The 5,872-nt window shown below is 34.1% G+C and overlaps 1 long non-coding RNA gene across 1 annotated transcript; it reads left to right on the plus strand.

Annotated features, from left to right (window-relative positions):
* Nucleotides 1-2,512: 2,512 nt before the first annotated feature.
* On the plus strand, nucleotides 2,513-5,510 carry LOC145612793 (uncharacterized). The gene is made up of 3 exons (XR_014106719.1): nucleotides 2,513-2,651; nucleotides 3,816-5,121; nucleotides 5,210-5,510. It is a non-coding gene; the product is annotated as an uncharacterized LOC145612793 (long non-coding RNA).
* The last annotated feature ends 362 nt before the right edge of the window (nucleotides 5,511-5,872 follow it).

Consider the following 5,872-nt stretch of genomic DNA (forward strand, 5'->3'; position numbering starts at 1 on the left):
GGAATTCCGCCACCTTTGAGTGGTTTTGTCGCTGGCACGGTTAGCTCCCGTGTCAGTTAACCTCAATTTATTTGGGAGAGGTTAGTAGGAGGAAACCCGTTCGATGCGTAATCAACGCTAAATGAATTATTTAGTGTCTAGTCATTGTGTCTTGTTGATTTATGTGTGTGCTTGTGAACAGGTGCAATGAGGTAAGTGTGTGTTGATAGGTGAAAGCATGTTAGTGTGTTAATTTACGCTTATGTACTCAGCTTTGCTGATTGTGTGTGTTTGTGTGTTTGGCCATGTCTTTACCTTGGCCCTATGATGACCCATTTCTAATGGAGAGTAGTGGAAACAAGTAGAGATAAACTTTTCAGGTATTGAAGCATAATCATGATGGGGCATGAGAGAAGAGTGAATCTTACTAGTTTTCATTAGGTTACAAGGTGTTTTATGCTTTATTTATTTATGACATATTTTAAACTTTATTTTTGTTTGGTTGAATTTTGAGTTGACTTGTTTAAACGGTTTTTAATTTTTAGTCTTCCGCTGTGTACCTTTGATAATTGCCTTAGCCGTTTTCACTGTAGCGGTAATGTCTTAGTTATTCGTAAATCGTATTTTAAAGAGTAGAATGGGTATTTTAAAGGAAAGGAATTTCTAGGGTGTTACATCGACAAAAATCATGTTTGGAATAAAATATCTTCTGTCACAAACGGCAGTGCAAACACTCAAGAGAAAGGAAATGAGTTGTTCCACATGGTAAATGCTTGTTGTATTGGACTACTGGCATCTTTTGCATATTATTTGGTGTTAATATGGTCCTTAGTAATTTAATATGGTCCTCATTAATTTAATTTTTTGCTGCTGTTTAAACCTCCAGTAATTTATGTTGTATTAATTTGTTCATTGAAATAGAATCCTAATGCAGCAGCAGCAGCATAGGCAATGCAGTGGGGTGGATTAACAGGCCAACCACCACGGGGAAATGCTTTGACTCAGAATTCGATGACGGGATCAATGATGTATGCTTAACAACAGAGCTAGCAGATCTTTGTTCAGCAACAGAACCAACAACAGTTGTTCCCCGAGCTCTTAAACCAGCATCACTTCTTTGGTCAACAACAACAATAAGTCTGTGGGCAACAATAGAGCCGCCAGTAGCAGGTCTGTGGTGCACTAACTGCCCTAGTAGATATGTTTATGCCTCCCAGCCAACGCATTCCTAGGGCTTATGGTAACGTTGACCAACGTATTTTTGCATCCGAACGTCGTATATGGTATATTTCGTTGAAAAGAGTTTATGAATTTAAGCCATTTTTACCTTTGTTTCGCGTGGTTATTGTTTTCATGTTGGTTTTACTTTTTTAATTTGCATGGAAGTACAAGTGATGATCAAGGACCCCATAACAATGGTCAAGCCCCCCCCCCCCCCCCACCCCCAATAAAAATAAAAATTATTCATTAGTGGGAGGGATTCAAATGTCGAACATAGCCACACTACAATATTTTACGAATAATTTTAGCAGATGAACAAAACAATGTATTTAATTGCAGTTTTACATACATTGTAAAATTTATGTTTGTTATTTTAATTTAACGAGTCAACAATTAAATGGCAAAAGTTATGCGACCATGATCATATACGATTAAATTAGTATTTATAACATTAAATTAGTAGTAATAGTTTAATGTTAGAATGGAGAGGTTCCACATAGTGAAATACAAAATACATCAAAATATCAAAGATCATGCTCAAACGGATCAGGTTATCTATAAAAATGATTGTATTGGGTCATAGTTCTTGCATAATTTCCATTGCATCATCTGGCTCATAGTTGGTTTCCTTGTGTAGCAATCCACTTTCTTCATCTAATTCTCACATAATCTCCGTTGCATCTTCTAGCTCATATTTCTCTGTGCCATCTATAATCTCCGTTGCATCTTCTGGCTCATAGTTCTCAGTGTCATCATTCTCGTATGTTAGTACATAAGGAATAGTAGAAAATAGTTTGAATTCAAACCAGATAAACCACTACAAGAAAAAGGGGAATTAGCAACTGATATTTGCGACTACCCTAATATTCAGTCGCAAAAAATATTTTTGCGACTGAATGAGACGGATTGTCGCAAATTTTGCAACTGATTTTGTAGTAGTTGCTATGAAATTTCTAATTTGTGACTGATATTTGCGACCACCCATAATTCAGTCACAAAGAATATTTTTGCGACTGAAAGAAACGAGTAGACGCAAATATTGCAACTAATTTTGCATTAGTTGCTATGTGGTCGCTAATTTGCGACGCTATTATAATTTTTTGCAACTAAATTATAGTTGTTGAAGTTGATTAACTTGAAACTTTTTTTTATTGATAATTTGTAATTTATATTGCGACTAATTTGGTAGTCGCTACCATTTTTTTTAAAGAAATTACTACTATTAAAAATAAAATAAGATAAACCCTTAGCAATTTTGCATAACGTGTTACCACTAAACACACAATAATCACTCCTTAAGTCATTATTCATCAATAGTTCCGTACAGACTCTTCTTCCTTAAAAAAAAATTTAAAAATAAAAAAATAAAAAGTAGAAGGCCAAGTTCACAGACTCAACATGTCACCGTCGATCTTCAACTGTCGCCGCTGCGCCACCAATTCTCCTTCCAGGTTAGTTTAACCGCCTGACGCCGCTCCATCTTTTGCTTACTGTAATTTTCCAATTGTAAATTTTAGGGTTATCATTGAATTTATTGTCCAATTTTTGAATTTATTCTGGTTTCCATTGTTTAATTGAAGTCAATTTATGAAAAATCATTCAAAATTGATTGATTATGCAAAAAGCCCTAATTATTTGCAATGTAACAATCCCGAGTTTGATAATTCGAACCTTTTTTTTCTCTCTATTAGTGTAAGAAAGGGGGTTGATTGGTTAAAGTGTAGTTCTAATTTGTAATGGGATAATCAATGGATGGAGAGTATTGAGGTTCGCCTAAACTTCATTCAATTTCTGGTTTTGCTCTGATTTAATTATGTTTCTGGGCTTAAATTGCTACTGCTTGGTTACCGACTTACCGTGACAATGGGATCATCAATGATAAAACAACAAAAATAATGTCAGACTACAAAGTAAATCCAATGTATCATGTTAATGTGTACCCATTAATGCATGAAAGATAAGTTTATTCTGGGTAAAAAAAAATGTGCTACTTGTGGAATGAAAAGATTGCCTTATTTTTATTTGTTAAACTATAAAGTAAATGCAATGCAGCATGTTAATTTTAAACAACGAGGAATTTGTCAAATTGCAACTAGTTAGAGCATGGCCGACAAAATAAAAATTATGATCATTTCCTATTAATTGTACTCTAGTAATCCAGGCACCTTCAAATTAATGGGCTGGTCAAATTAGCTTAGAGATATCATGTGTGGAATGTGGCAATGAATAATACTCGTACTGTGAAGGGAATTAGTGGTGAATATCAATTTCAATAATTAAGGGACATTCCTGTGTGAATGAGGGCATTATAAACTTTTTTAAGCTGAATTCTTTTGTAGAAGACTCTTATTGTTTGTGCTGGTGCATATAGGCTATTGTGTTGTCCTTTTAATTATATAATGCTGCTTATTGGCTTTATCGATTTGCAAGGAACATGAATTTATTTGGGTACTCAACTTTTTTTGCTATCATTTGGATTTTATGGCTGGAAATAAATGAGTAAATAATTAGATTTGGTTTTTCTATTTGTGAACTTTGTAGAATAAAGCAGTTTTCCTTGCATTTCTTTGTTGTTTATCTGTGGGTAAATTTTCCTTTAATCTACTGCGATGTAGGAGTTTTTGGCCACGGTCACTAGCCATGTCCAATTCTTATGCCGAGCTTAAATTGACCCAACTCTTATTCTATACTTCAAGGTCTTTGTCCGGTCACTTTTGTAAAAAATTTCTGTTTTCGGTTTTACATATTTCAATTGTGGTTGTCGAATTATTGTTTGTTAATTGTTATAGTTTATGCGATTAGAAATTTAGAATCTAGATTATTTAATCTGATTGGCTTTATTTCCTGCAACGAACTAGCGTGGCGCGATAAAGAAAAAATGGACGGAAGGTTGTTTTGGATAGGAAAAGCTTAAAGCTTGCGTACACTTGTTAATGGCTTTAGGCCATCACTCTCCAAGAACTTACTACTATCATATTCTGCCTAAACTTCTCTACTCTATTTATACTACTACTGCATTGCATAAGTTGGCAACAAGGCCTTAATTACTACAAGATCTACTCTTGTCTTCTTTCCACTTTTACACAATACAAACAAATGGCCTAAGGTGGCCTGTCTTCCCTGCTTCTCATCTGTCCTCTGTCTCTCTTTGCTTGTTGTTGTTGTTAGTCTCTGTTGTTGTTGTAGGTCTGCCCCTGCTGCTTGCTGTATGTGAGTGTCATAGGTGGTGGTGGGAGTTGGTTCGTTACATTCCCTTATTTGATTGATAATATATTGGAGCATGTTACTTTGGAATATGCATTTAGGTTTTGTACAGACTTTGATTTATCTGAATTAGTGGAGTACTTTTCTTTTCTTAAAATTTACGTATGTATAAGATAGAAAAAATGTCAGAATGATGGTTGAAATGCTGTGTTGGTTTAGATTTCAATTGAACTTTTATCTATTAAGGTTAGAGCTAGACATTGCAAATTAGCTTACATGGAAAATTAGTATAAACTTTTGGGCATGGGTTATTGATGTTCAGTAAAAATGATTTGTGGCTGATATGGATAGTTTGGCTCTTTGATCATTCATACAATCATACTATACTACATTTAAAGTCGTGCTAGCCTAACCATCTTGTTTACGAGGGTGGAGAGTGATGGGATAAGTTTGATCAAAGATCCAATATTAGTCTTTCAAAAAAGATCCAATATTACAACTACAATGGGATTGCTTCATTAAACTCGTGAGTGATATAGAGTTAAAAAAGTAAGTAATTTATTCTTACTTTTTTTTCCCCCACAAGTTAAGTTTCTAAAGAGAAGTCTATGTACTTGGATGCTTTTTGCTGATTTTTGTTGCATTTGTTATCTCATACGGAGCACTTTTCTTTCTTCTCCAAGGTTGATGATACCAATTCATGCATGTACAATAAAGGTTAGAAAAAGTATTCCAATTTGACATGGTGTGCATCAATACATGTCATACAATAAATATTGATTTAGGCTTTTTGTTGATATTGCAGGGTGGATTTCTTCAATATATTGATTAATTGTACCTGGCAAAGAGACGTGATTTTTAATGATAGCTCAACGAGGTTAGAGGATTACAATTGAGGTTATCTAGAGTAACTTATTTCAGAAAACAACTTTGTTAGCAATTGAAGATGTATATGTCTAAGTAGATAAAGGTGAGCTTATATGGTTTAAATTATTGAGCAGTACGAACACTCTTATGTAATGTAAGCACTCTTGTAATGTAAAAGTTAATTAATATTTTGTTGTATTTTACCAAAAAAATTAAAAATTCAATAGCTGCTTTGTGTTGATGATGGTCTCCAAATATTGATAGTCAAATTTAGCGATTGTAGATTTGTTTAGAGACTCAATGGTTAGTTACAAATTAATTGATCTTAGTAGTCTCTAATCTGTCGCCAAAAAAAAAAAAAAAAAAAATTGTCTTCAAGTTTGGTCTCGTAGTCGCTAATCCGTTGCAAAATAAATTAGTCTCCGTATACGCAAAAGTTTGGTCTCGTAGTTGCTAATACGTTGCAAAATAAATTAGTAGTCGCAAAAGTTTGGTTTAGTAGTCGCTGATCCGTCGCAAAATATTGGTCTTTGTAGTCTTAAATCATTGGCCTTTGTAGTCGCTAATTCGTCGCAAATATTATACAACGGACAATGTTTTA

The sequence above is a fragment of the Chenopodium album genome, chromosome 3 (genome assembly GCF_948465745.1).
Source record: "Chenopodium album chromosome 3, dcCheAlbu1.1, whole genome shotgun sequence".
NCBI lineage: Eukaryota > Viridiplantae > Streptophyta > Magnoliopsida > Caryophyllales > Amaranthaceae > Chenopodium > Chenopodium album.